Source organism: Microplitis demolitor, chromosome 7 (assembly GCF_026212275.2).
Source record: "Microplitis demolitor isolate Queensland-Clemson2020A chromosome 7, iyMicDemo2.1a, whole genome shotgun sequence".
NCBI classification, from domain to species: Eukaryota; Metazoa; Arthropoda; class Insecta; order Hymenoptera; family Braconidae; genus Microplitis; species Microplitis demolitor.
In genome coordinates, this window is record NC_068551.1 from 10,630,381 (window position 1) to 10,644,807 (window position 14,427).

The window sequence follows — 14,427 nt, forward strand, 5'->3', positions numbered from 1 at the left end:
CTATTATTAATTAATTAATTAAATCTTATTGCATGCGATTGTTTTTTATGAGCCCTTCAAACTCTATCAAGTTACGCTTTATGCTAAAGTTTAAAAGTTTAAGAATCGGAAAAACATTAATGGACAAGCGGTTTTTGAACTTTAATTTCCGATTAAGTTCAATAAACTAAACATATTGAGGCAGAAATCAATTTCAGTGATCGAAATCAAGATTTAAATGAGGTTTGGCTTAGGTCAGAGCAATAATATATAAAATATCCGAGAAAATGATTAAAAACTGTGTTTTTTCAATTTATTTCGTTGATAATATGGTTTAAACTAAACAACAAGTTTGATGGCATTATATGATGATCAAAAGAGACCATGAAGAGGAAAAGTTTGTAAGATTTTAGACACATTTTAGTACAGTACATTTTGATTTATCTGAAAAAAATAACATAAAATATTATGTTTTTAACATTTCAGTGCTGATATCATTTGAACTGTTTAACCAATTTTGACGTTCGAGGTGGCAATAGGCGCGTTTTATTGAATTCTAGAGCTGATTAGAATTTGAAAGCGATCGATTCTACCGTCTTGAAGATATTCGAAAAAAACCGTTTTTTACCAATTCTTTCTCTAACGATATCTCTCGAACAAATTAACCGATTGAAATAATTAAGGCAGCATTCGACGCGTTTTATTAAGCTCTACAGCTGATTAGATTTTGGCGCCGATCGTTCAATTTGTTTCTGAGAAATCAATAAAAACTTAGAAAAAAACATTTTTTTTTTCGAAATTCGCCAATATTTTCGAGTCTGCTTGATCAAATGATCTGAAAGTTTCAGAAAAGTTGATGGCCAACAAGCTCTTCCGATTACCGCCTTAAACATCCAAATCGGTTCATTAGTTAAAAAGTTATAGACCATTAACACACACACACACACACACACACACACACACACACACATAGACAATCGGACATCATTCTGAAAATAGTTAGAATAGCTTCCTAGGACCTCAAAACGTCGACATCTGATGAAAACTCGAACTTCGAAAATCGGGGTGAAAACAATAACTTTCCGAAATTTTTGAAAATCATCGATTTTCTAAGCGGGAAGTTAAAAAAAATTTCTTCGTGTAGTTATTTTAAAAATAAAAAGAAATAAATTTACAATGTTATTTAAATGGGAAAGGAGACCCCCCCCCTTGCGCTAGCTAAATTTTTGAGATATAGAGCTCAAACTTTAGGAGAATTTTTTTTTTAATATCGAAGAAACTTTTAAGATACGTCCAATCGAGAAAAAAAACTTACTTTGACACAGTCTAATATATATATATATATATATATATATATATATATATATATATATATATATATATATATATATTGTGACGTTATTTATCGTATGGGGGTCAAATCAAAGTGAACGTCACAAGCACCAACTGATTTTTACTGTATTTACGAGCATGGTAACTCAAGACTTAGAATTTAGCGTACAGGTATTAACGATTTTGATACAGATTTTTGATTTAAGTTATAGTTAAGAATTAAATATGGAGTAACGTTTAGCTACAGTTATGGGTTTTGTTAAGAAAAATTATAGTAAAGATTTAGAATCAGAATTATGGGAATTTAATATGGAATATTGTTTGAGATTAATGTTTGAGATAAAGCTTGAGTTTAGTTTACAGTTTTGGAATTTTTAATATGTGGAGAAGTCAGTGTTACTGTGGAGCGGGACTTGAATTAGTCACCCGGTATCATCTGATGATAGAACCCAGTTCTATCCCTATGAGACTTCTTGGTAGATTGCAGAGGTCTAGCTGAAATGCTAGCGCTCCAGTATAAAAGGAATCTGATGGATGCAGATTGGGATCAGTTTTTGAGTTTTGGTTTGGCAGGCCTCAACAGTAATATTGTGACCGTTGCTGTTGTGGAAGCCGTTTGGTCATTTTTAATTGTTTTTGTCTGACAGGCCTCAGAGGACAAGCCATGACCACTTGTACCGCTGAGGAAGTCATAGGTCACTTAGTTTTAAGTTCACGATCCCAGCTGAAGTCTGTTCCAGGAGACCAACTACCAAGGATATCCATACTCAAAATCAGGTTTAGTGAGTACGCTTGGTGAGGTATAAGCCTCCAGTTATCGATATAGTAGAGTTTGGGAATTGATTTATGGATTTTGAATATAGAGGTCAGTTATTGATATTGATGGCGCCCAACGTGGGGCTCGAACCCACGACCCTGAGATTAAGAGTCTCATGCTCTACCGAATGAGCTAGCCAGGCCAATTTTTATAACGACAAAATCCATCTTGATTCAAGCATACGTTAATATGCCAAGATTTCCTTTGCGCTACAAACTTCGTTCTCTATCTTTAGCCTCCAGTCTCAATACTATCAGGGCGCCAGGTAATTTTTATCACTGGAATCACCAAACCAGTAAATCTTAAGAATTAGATAAATTTTTGATCTGTGGAACTATCTCAAAACCACGCATAAGTAAAACTGGATAATTTTTGATCTGTGGAATTATCACCAAAACCACGCAACTAAATAAAAAAACTAAAACTTAACAAAATTGCTCAGAACTTATAGGCAAAACAAAAACAGAGACTGGAAAACTAAAAACAGAGTTACGGTATGCCATGGTGTCGCTCAGTGTGTAGGTTTATGGAGAGAGGGAGTGGTCCGGGTTACATCATTCCAAATTCATGTAGATTATTGGTGAATTTGCAATTTTTATTAAACAACAAATAATCTAAAATCTCTATTTAATAATTAACAAAATACTGTAGCTTCGTACAAACAATTCAAAATAATGAATCTAATAACAATGAACTTAATCTTAACAAAAAGGTAAATTGACATCTAAATAAATTAATTAATTACTAAAGCTAATTAACAATCAACTAATATCCAATAACCTGGAACAATAATTTATAAAACCAATATTCTAGAACATTCTCTTTTAACAAAGCTCATAAAACTAACGTACATGGATCTAATATTGACGTCAATTAGACGACAAGTGGTTTAATAATTAAACATATTTCGTATAATTATTTTGTAAAATAATATTAACAATAAATCGTGAACATGACTCTAAACTGTACCGATATTCTCATAATTCTCTCAGTTCTTAAATATTTTCTTTAATTAAAACAGTAGCATCGTATCTCAAGACTCTGACTCGAACTCAATTAATTATTGATAATTATAATAATTATTTCATACCTGATTACTGATGAATAAAATATCGAGTAACGTCTTACACTGTTTTAAATAATACTTCTATAACAATACTCAATCTGTAGACTTCCGCAATGCCATGAACTGTAACGCCATTTCTGGATACGTCTGCTCGCTTCGAGCGACCAGAGCTGAATGCTCACGTCCGTACTCTTCGAAGGTCTCCCTTCGACTCTCTTTTTCTCAATAACCAAAATCCGAAACCTCAAACTAAATCTTATCAATATCAATAACTGACCTCTATATTCACAAATCCATAATCAATTCCCAAACTCTACCATATCGATAACTGGAGGATTATACCTCACCAAACGTAGTCACTAAACCTAACTTTGAGTATGGATATCCTTGGTAGTTGCTCTCCTGGAACAGACTTCAGCTGGGATCGTGAACTTAAAACTAAGTGACCTATGACTTCCTCAGCGGTACAAGTGGTCATGGCTTGTCCTCTGAGGCCTGTCAGACAAAAACAATTAAAAATGACCAAACGGCTTCCACAACAGCAACGGTCACAATATTACTGTTGAGGCCTGCCAAACCAAAACTCAAAAACTGATCCCAATCTGCATCCATCAGATTCCTTTTATACTGGAGCGCTAGCATTTCAGCTAGACCTCTGCAATCTACCAAGAAGTCTCATAGGGATAGAACTAGGTTCTATCATCAGATGATACCGGGTGACTAATTCAAGTCCCGCTCCACGGTAACACTGACTTCTCCACATACTCAAAATTCCAAACTGTAAACCAAAACTCAACTTTATCTCAAACATTAATCTCAAACAATATTCCATACTAAATTCCCATAATTCTGATTCTAAATCTTTACTATAATTTTTCTTAACAAAACCCATAACTGTAGCTAAACGTTACTCCATATTTAATTCTCAAACTATAACTTAAATCAAAGATCTGTATCAAAATCGTTAATACCTGTACGCTAAATTCTATGTCTTGAGCTACGACGCTCGTAAATACAGTAAAAATCAGTTGGTGCTTGTGACGTTCACTTTGATTTGACCCCCATACGAAAAATAACGTCACAATATATATATATATATATATATATATATATATATATATATATATATATATATATATATATATATTATAACGACAAAAATTAAATTATTAATTCCGCGCTACAAACTTCGTTCTTTATCCTTAGCCTCCAGTCTCAATACTATCAGGGCGCCAGGTAATTTTTATCACTGGAATCACCAAACCAGTAAATCTTAAGAATTAGATAAAATTTTTGATCTGTGGAACTATCTCAAAACCACGCATAAATAAAAACCGGATAATTTTTGATCTGTGAAATTATTACCAAAACCACGCAACTAAATAAAAACTAAAGCTTAACAAAATGCTCAGAACTTATAAGCAAAACAAAAACAGAGACTGGAAAACTAAAAACAGAGTTACGGTATGCCATGGTGTCGCTCAGTGTGTAGGTTTATGGAGAGAGGGAGTGGTCCGGGTTACATCATTCCAAATTCATGTAGATTATCAGTGAATTTGCAATTTTTATTAAACAACAAATAATCTAAAACCTCCATTTAACAATTAACAAAATACTGTACCTTCGTACAAACAATTCTTCTTTATAACAAAATACTGAATCTAATAATAATGAAATTAATCCTGACAAACAGGTAAATTGGCATCTAAAGGATATTTTTCGATACATTAAAAATAAATTAATTAATTACTAGAGCTAATCCACAATTAACTAATATTCAGTAACCTAGAACAATAAATTATAAAAAACGATATTCTAGAACACTCTCTTCCACAAAACTAGTAAAACTAACGTACATGTATCTAGTATTGACGTCAATTAGACGGCAATTGGTTTAATAATTAAACATATTTCGTATAATTATTTTATAAAATAATATTAACAATAAATCGTGAACATGACTGTAAACTGTAACAATATCCCCATAATTCTCTCAGTTCTTAAATATTTTCTTTAATTAAAACAGTAGCATCATATCTCAAGACTCTGACTCGAACTCAATTAATTATTGATAATTATAATAATTATTTCATACCTGATTACGGATGAATGAAATATCGAGTAACGTCTTACACTGTTTAAAATAATACTTCTGTAACAATACTCTTAATCTGTAGCTTTCCGCAATGCCATGAACTGTAACGCCATTTCTGGACACGTCTGCTCGCTTCGAGCGACCAGAGCTGAATGCTCACGTCCGTACTCTTCGAAGGTCTCCCTTCGACTCTCCTTTTTTTCAATCCAAAAATCCGAAACTAAATCTTATCATTATTTATAACTGACCTCTATATTCTAAATCCATAAATCTATTCCCAAACTCTACCATATCGATAACTGGAGGCTTATACCTCACCAAACGTACTCACTAAACCTGACTTTGAGTATGGATATCCTTGGTAGTTGCTCTCCTGGAACCGACTTCAGCTGGGATCATAAAACTTAAAACTAAGTGACCTATGACTTCCTCAGCGGTACAAGTGGTCATGACTTGTCCTCTGAGGCCTATCAGACAAAAGCAATTAAAAATGACCAAACGGCTTCCACAACAGCAACGGTCACAATATTACTGTTGAGGCCTGCCAAACCAAAACTCAAAACTGATCCCAATCTGCATCCATCAGATTCCTTTTATACTGGAGCGCTAGCATTTCAGCTAGACCTCTGCAATCTACCAAGAAGTCTCATAGAGATAGAACTAGGTTCTATCATCAGATGATACCGGGTGACTAATTCAAGTCCCGCTCCACGTAACACTGACTTCTCCACATACTCAAAATTCCAAAACTGTAAACTAAAACTCAAACTTTATCATTATCTCAAACTTTAAATCTCAAACAGTATTCCATACTAAATTCCCATCATTCTGATTCTAAGTCTTTGCTATAATTTTTCTTAACAAAACCCATAACTGTAGCTAAACGTTACTCCATATTTAATTCTTAAACTATAACTTAAATCAAAAATCTGTATCAAAATCGTTAATACCTGTACGCTAAATTCTAAGTCTTGAGTTACCATGCTCGTAAATACAGTAAAAATCAGTTGGTGTTTGTGACGTTCACTTTGATTTGACCCCCATACGAAAAATAACGTCACAATATATATATATATATATATATATATATATATATATATATATATATATATATATATATTGTACCGGGTTTTTCACCACCGGGGATCTACCGGAGTGAAGTCCGAGTACACCTACTATTTGGCAACCTTGCTCAAAATTTTAAAGTTGGGCATCAGGCGATTTTATAATCACCAAATAAACAGTTATCAAAAATGTCGGCTCAGGGAGGCGGATCGGGGAAAGGTCAGGCACTTAAGATTACGATAAATGATTGATCAGAATTAACACAAAAATTAGTCGTATATAACATAAACAAAATAATTGGTCGGTTTCACACAAATTATCGGTTACAAAAAAATCAAAATGCCGTTGTCGGCTTGACTCGATATAAACAATTTATAAATAAAAAAATCGTAATTGATCGAAACAAAGTCAGTTCATTGCTCGGAAAAAAAATAATAGTTGGCTGACGAAATTAGAATACACTTATTTTTATTCACAAACACACATACGACGTAGTTCTTAACGAAAATACTCGACCGGTGTAATTCCAGCTGTTTTACTGATGTCCGCTAAGGAAGTCATTTTTCGTATCAAATTGACCTTTATTGGCTTGCAGAACGTAAACCAATGAATGCACACCAAAAATGTAAATGGGAATTTTATAGGAAATTTTATTCCCTTCAAAAAAAGCCCTATGAGTCAAGTCACTAAAGTCCATAGTTTCCGAGTTATAGGAGTTTTAATAATTTAAAAAATATAATAAAAAAAAAAAAAAAAAAAAAATGTTTGTAAATCCAAAATTGCACACCTCAATCGCTCATTTTATTTTTCATCATTACTTTTATTTGTTTTTTTATTATGAATTTTCATTCAAATTTTTATTTATTAATTTGATTTTTTTATTTCTTAATTCCAGTTTAATTTTTTTTTTTATTCAAATTTTTTCTAAATATCCCGCATTTTTGTTGTAGATGTCGCTCTTTTTTTTCAAACTTTCTGTTTTACGCTAGTGCTGCTGCCAGTAGTTGATAGGGAGAAAAAAAGAAAAAAAAAATTTACTTTTGTAATAATAACAATAGTAAAAATAAAAATGGCCGCTAAACTATTCGTAAATAATCAGTTTTACGTTTTCAATTAATTATAATTAAACTAAAAGGATTTAGAAAATAATTTTCAATAGGGTTCTTGTGATCAAAAATACAAAGATAATAAAAAAAAAGTTAGACCGATCAACTGTTTCTATCGAGAGTTATTTGGTTTACTAAGTTTCATACACGACAATTGACAACTCGTGTCACTGGGATTAAAATAATTTATATTTAATTAATGGAATAATTAATCGACTTAATATTGGTTCAAAATTATTCTTTAATAAATTGTCTTTGTGTTGGTATAAAATTTAACCCATTTCAGTGTAATCGAAAAAGTCTAAAGATAATTTGATGTGAGTGAATGAGTCCAAAAATTTAGAGCGATCATAAAGCACTCTCAGCGCTTTCGCGCTTGAGGTGTGCAAAAAATGACAATTGCTATTTTATTTTTTAAATTATTAAAACTAGCGACTTGACTCATAGGGCTTTTTTTTTTGAAGGAAATAAATTTTCCTATAAAATTCCCATTTACATTTTTGGTGTGCATTCATTGGTTTACGTTCTGCAAGCCAATAAAGGTCAATTTGATACGATGTGACAGGGTAATTTTAATGAACATAAATAAATAAATAAATTTGAATTTGAATTTCGTTCCCGCCATAACCGGCCGATGACCTCGTAAGTTACGAGTAGTGTTGCGACTAGTCACCGGGTGTCGCATAGATCACTAAGGCCCGTCCGTTCGTCATTTCCTTTAGTTTAAGAAAGTGGGAATAGGTTTCCGGAGAAGTGGACGGGAGTGAAAAGATATAATGGACTGCGGAACAAAAAGAAGTTAAGAGTTGTCCAGACGACGAGAACCAACGGACGCAAACTTAGCATCATCAAGGTAAATATATACGTCCGTTCACGCTTCACGTGGAACGAGGCGATAATTAATCTATATTTAACTGTTTAATTAATTATTAGGCCTTTAGGCCGATAATTATAATAATCGATAACTTAACAAAATATTAATGCGTACTGTTCCTTGACAGATTACCAATTGAAATTCCTGGGTGACGAGAGAGAGAGAGTGCAGACCAGCGGAGAGAAACTTAGAGGAGGCGACGAGACCACTTGATACCTTCTCATCGTGACTGTTGGAGTTTCCTCGAGGTAAAAATTATAATTAATTAAGGCCTCTAACTTAAATAATTGAGGGCCGAATTAATTATAATTAATTTACTTAATATCTTTCTGCTGGTTTCGCGATATTAGATTGATAATTTAAGGCCCGTCAGCTAGTGTAATCACGCGTCTCGGAGTCCCGAAATTTACGTAAAATCTTTGCCGTGTACTCGTCGTTCTGTTGTAACTCGAAATTTATTTCATTCGAGGCCTCTCGGCTGGAATAAAATAAATTTTTCCGTATAAATTATTCAATAAATAAATTCAATAATTTTAATAAAAGTATTCAGGCCTGTCGGCCGCTCTAGACAAAAGTTTTCCCGCGTTGTAAAATCGTAAATTAAGGCCGTGCGACGTCAATTTACCGGCCGAATGTTCGAGTCAATTTTAACGTAATTCTAGTCGTAAAATTAGTCATAAAATAATTATAAAATAATGTTAAAATAATTCTAATTAAAATTATAAAATCAAAAATAAGACGCTAGAAAAATTACGATAAAATTGTGTCGAGTAAAACTTAAGAATGGATTATTTTCTCAGTAAATTAAGTTGAGTAAGAATAATTATCAGAAAATTTCGAGTAAATTAAATATATAGATATTGGAAGCAAATGTTAAGGGAAATTTGTCAGTGAAAATTAATTAATTAATAATTAAATTAAAACCAAAATTAATTAATTAATAAATATAATTGAATTAAATAAGACAGTGAAAATTAATAAATGAATTAAATGAATCAGTGAGAATTAAGTAGTTGTGAAATGTTTATACTGGAAATTTTATTAGTGCAATTTTATATAAAATATCAAGTTTAATAATTGAGTAAAAGAAAGTGATGTCATTGAGTACGAATTAAATAAAATAAAAGTAGAGTTCAAAGTCGAGTCAGTAATTTTTAGTAAAGAAAACTGTGTCTGTGATTTAGGTCCGGTGGACATGTTAAGTTATTTTAATTAATTATACATCCAGGGGATGATTTTTAAATTAATATTAAGGTTAATGTCCAAGGGACAATATTAAGGTTTACCGTCCAGGGGACGAGGTATAAATTAAGTGGGTGTGTGGGTGTGGAAAACCGTCCAGGGGACGAGAGAAATTTAGTTTGTCATAAGTTACCGTCCAGGGGACGAGAAAATATTAGTTTGTCATAAGGAAATATTAGTTTGTCATAAGGAAATTATTAGTTTGTCATAAGTATCTTAGGTTGTCATAAGAATTAATTATTGTCCTAAGATTAATAAATTAAAGCAAGGTGCTTAAATTAATTAAAAATTTGGAGTAACATTATTTCAGCCTACTCTACGATTCCTCTTCTCACTCACAAAATATTACAAACGACCCTGAGTAATAAATTAATTTAATTTAATAAAAATAAAATCATACAACACCCGGTTCTGGAAGGCCGAGTCCATCTTCCAGTGGCGCCCTATTATTCGACTATAATACTAGGTGCGACCAGACTTGGCAAGATTAGTTTCTCTGTCATAACGAAAATGACTTCCTCAGCAGACATCAGTAAAACAGCTGGAATTACAGCTAAGTTACTATGGACACTTTTGAAGAACAACAAATGCCCTACAATTTGCGACCACAACCGCGTCGATATTATGAAATGCAGCAGAGTATTTGAAAGTTAAAAAAAACGTCATTTAATTTACGTGTATTTCAAATAGGAAATCTTTGAAATCAAATTGAAAGTACTTAGGATTGGAATTAAGAGCTCAAACTTGGCAGGAATTTTCTTTTTAGTATAAAAAACAATATTTTGCTTGATGAGCAACAAAAAAAATACTTTCGCCGGAAACGAAGCACCCTAATGTATATATATATATATATATATAAATGCCAAAGTGTAAAATGTTTTGAGGGTCAACTCAAAACATTAAAAATATTATTTGACGTGTGAAGTAGGATATAAATAAAAGAGAAAAGCGATTCATGTGCCCTTTGTTACGGTTTGTCGGTACTATTGTATTACTTCCGTTGTTTATAAGAACAAACAAGAGAAGAAGAATAAAAAAAGTCAAAAGTTTACGGAAAGTTTATGAGCTCAAGTTCAACTCCTGGAGAATTGGAAGATTTAAAAAAGCGTATTTATTTGTAAAAAAGAAATGTTTGACAAATATCAGTAATTTTTTGGAGGTAGTGTAGTAATAAATAAAATAAAATAATGCAAAGAGTTTAACAAATCGAAAGCATATGGAAGTGACAGTCTAAGTAATACTCTATAGTTGTTTTTTTTTAATTATTAGAAGATTTTAATATATAGTTTATCTTTCATGTCTTGAGAGAATTCTCGATTTTATGGAGTGAAATTCGAGCATTTTTGCGCTCATTGCAGCACACCAAGCGCGAAACGACGCCCGGGTATGACACGTGCACTCATCTTTCTCAATTGTATCAATAAATCGATAGATTTACCACTAGTCAACAAGAGCAGTAGTAACAGCATAGTATAAAGTCTCGTTCGTTCGTTACGCAACATAACAGTATAGTTGTTGCGTAAGCCCCGAATCAAATCACACTGTTTGATCAGATCAATGGAGGCTAAATTGTAGACTGCTCTCAATGCCATAACTTAGTCATTTTCTGCTTTTACATGGTACGCTCGTTTGGTTAATTAAACTGATAGTCCAGCAGCTCTTTGAAGTTTTTACGTTATTAATAAAATATTTTTTTTTACGTTCTCCCTTTTAATTATCCTTTGTTTCTTGTTTTATTTATTTCTTCTATTTTAACATTATGTTTTCGAAATTGAATTTTTTTTTCATAATTATTTTTACGAATAATCATATTAACAAAGAAAAATAACACATAAAAAAAAGACGACTATAGCTAGCATAACAATAAATCTCAAGAAAAATTTTTTTTTTTTACTTTTTACAGTGGAGTTATTAAAAATAAATTAGTTTCGTTTCATTTCTGTAATTCTTTTTGTCTCACTTTTTTCATTTTTATGTTATATACATAATAGACATATATGAATGATGGTAGAGCAGAAAATTAAATTTAGCTGAAGCATGGCAATAATCAGCACGATTATATTGAACTGGATTAAAAATAATTAAAATTGATAATCAGTCATAAATTTGCAATTTAATTACATAAAACATGTCATGAATCTTGATTCGCTATATTGATTTGTTCATAGAAATGTCCGGATATGTTGGATGAGTCGACTGTACTTGGGTAGATTAAACAGCCGCGATTAGTAATCGTATACGTGATTGTAAAATGTATCACGAATGCGATAACGATTTGACGAGGATAAAATTGTTGTGTACAATCATATACACACACTTATATGAATATATATATGAATATATGTATATAGATATTGCCGGCTAAAGTGAACGACGAAATGAACAAACATAAATGTACAGGTGTAACATTCGATGTTTTCCCAATGGATGCATAGTTTTCCGGGTGAATCGGTCGTCGCGCTATGTGCAAAATTAACTGACTATCCGGAACCAATAGTTTTTAAGCGAATAATAATGTACTAGTATACATTGCTCATTCATTTCTCTAACACTATAAAGTTAAGCTTGGGAAATCCATTTTAACCCCTTGTGAGTGTCAAGATCAAATAACAAATGAGAGTAACAATCTTCCATTGACTACGTATATTCACTTGACTATTTTTTAACCCCCTTTTTATTTAATTTTTTTTTTTTTCGTTAAAAAAAAAAATTCTGAGTTTTTGAAGTTAGGTTTTCAACTTTAATGATACGTAAACTTAAAAATAGAAATAAAAATGTCAAGCTGATCTCTCTGGAAAATTACTATACACATGTGAATTCAAATTTAATCGGGAAATACTAAAATACAATACAAACTATAGACTTATAGTATATAGACGTACAAGAATTGCAATACCATATGAATTATTTTTGACGCATTAATTTTTCAAGTCTGTCTTCTTATCGTGTTGGCGTAAGCATGAATTATGGACACATTAGTGTAGCACCAAAGAACTGTGGAAAAGTATAAAGGGGTGTGAGGGTTGTGTAAGAATTGATTTATGACCATAGTGGTATGGTATGCATATCTAATATCTTGCTGGTGATATTTCGAGGGCTGCACTAGAAAGGAGGCGGCCCTTAAAGAATACGTTTCATCTGCATAGCAGATCTTTCGTTAGAATACCCGAATAGTGCTTGAATGATCGTAAAGCCACTATTAGACCATGGAGATAGATAGCAAGCAATGATGCCCATAAAGTTCTCGTGCATCAAAGTAAACCCGAGAAGATATTTTAATCAACGAATTTTTCATCTTTACTGATAGCTGCTACTTTATATTAATTTATGATAATAAAAAAAAAGTATTAAATTAAGCGCTATGATAATTTATATAATAAAAAGTTTTTTTTCATTCCTTTATTTTATATCGTATGTATAAAAATGAGAGAATGTATAAAATCATTACTCGTTAGTTTGCAATTTATTTTGTATTATGAGAAAAATTAATCGATTATCGATTGCTGTTTACATTGTGTTAGTTCAGAAAAATAAATCGAACTGGACATGGTCTCACAAGGAAAATTGATAGGGTATACACGTGACAAAAATGACAAGAAACGTAATCCCACTGGACGAACGTATTGAAGGTTTGGGAATGAAGAAATCAACTGAGAACTATTGGCTTTCTGAGATTTCTTCTCTCTTTTTTTTTTTCCATTTCTGTACGTATCACGGGACGAAAAATAGAAGTAGCTTGTGATGGCTAAAATTCTCAATGCTGTATCCAATGATATGTGACACCATGTCACGCAGTTCAAAAACCTTCTCTACCTTGATTTTTTAATTAGATTTTATGTTCATTGCCCAAACAATGTCACTCGTTGTAACGGCTAATTTCCGGCCCAGATATACTCGCCAGTGTCCAGGGTTTTTCAAACGGAAATTTAAAACAAAAAAACTTTTGTAAAAATGAACGAATATTTATTCAGTTACTAGTTAATTAGCAACCACATGTATTTGTTTCGATACACCAAGTATTTAATTGACGATTATGTATTTAGATAGGAATAACCTCTTTATTGCCTAGTTACAAATTTTAATCTACTAATTACGCGGCGTGTTATTTAAATCTATCCCAATAATAATAATAATAATAATACGCGATCGATTACACCGGTTACTGGTTCCCCCAGGTTGCCACGAGGGTAACTAGTCGTCACCCCTAGGCCCTAGCTCGATCCCCCTTCCCAAGGAGTGAGCAGATAGACTCCCACTCACTCCCACCTACTCGACTATTGTCACCTGCTACCCTTTGGCAGAAGGCCTCAGAGTAGGGGAGTCCACTTTCTCGTGGGTTACCAGCTATCACTTACCTGGGTCTCAGTCGGACGACAGATAACTGCAGCTTCCTAGGATTTACTCGGCTAGAAGTCTCCCGTCGAGTAGATCACCCCGAGAACGAATTCCCTTCACGGGCTTTCCCGAGCGGTCTTATTACCTGGCCCGTCCGCCACAAGTATGAAAAGTTTTCGTGTGATCGCCCTCTAGTGTCGCTGGCGTAAGTGTGGTGAGAGCAAAATTATTCTGTCCAAACCGACAAAAATCAAAGGGAAACAGAAAACGACAAAATAATATTCAAAAGACTGAAATTCTTCTAAGTTCTGAGCGATAAAGTTAACGAGAATTGAACGAAAATAATTTTAAATAAAATATAAAAGTGATTCGAACGAAAAAGAATGTATTTAAGAGTTTAAGCAAACACCGAATACGGTGAAATTAGCCGTGCGGCTTACACACTCGCGACGGTAAGTCGAGCGAATGGAAAGAGAATGAGAGAATAAGCGATTAAAACGCTAAGTCAATTTAAAT

At 32.6% G+C, this 14,427-nt stretch overlaps 1 non-coding gene across 1 annotated transcript; it reads right to left on the bottom strand.

Annotated features, from left to right (window-relative positions):
- Positions 1-2,197: 2,197 nt before the first annotated feature.
- On the bottom strand, positions 2,198-2,270 carry Trnak-cuu (transfer RNA lysine (anticodon CUU)). The gene has a single exon. It is a non-coding gene; the product is annotated as a tRNA-Lys (tRNA).
- Between the last annotated feature and the right edge of the window lie 12,157 nt (positions 2,271-14,427).